Below are 218 nucleotides of genomic sequence, written 5' to 3'. Positions count from 1 at the left end.
ACTGGAATCTCTATGGTCTCTAGATGAGCCTCAGAGTCCTTTGGTTCCTCAGAGGGAAGCTCCTTATTGATCACTGGACGTCCCAGGAGATCTTCCTCACTGGGATTCACGTCCTCCTCTCCCCTTGTAGGTTCGGGCATGGTGCTTATGTCAATGGCCTTGCACTCTCCTTTTGGGTTCTCTTCTGTATTGCTTGGGAGAGTACTAGGAGGGATTTC

The sequence above is a fragment of the Arachis ipaensis genome, chromosome B08 (assembly GCF_000816755.2).
Source record: "Arachis ipaensis cultivar K30076 chromosome B08, Araip1.1, whole genome shotgun sequence".
NCBI classification, from domain to species: Eukaryota; Viridiplantae; Streptophyta; class Magnoliopsida; order Fabales; family Fabaceae; genus Arachis; species Arachis ipaensis.
This window is presented reverse-complemented; position numbering follows the sequence as displayed.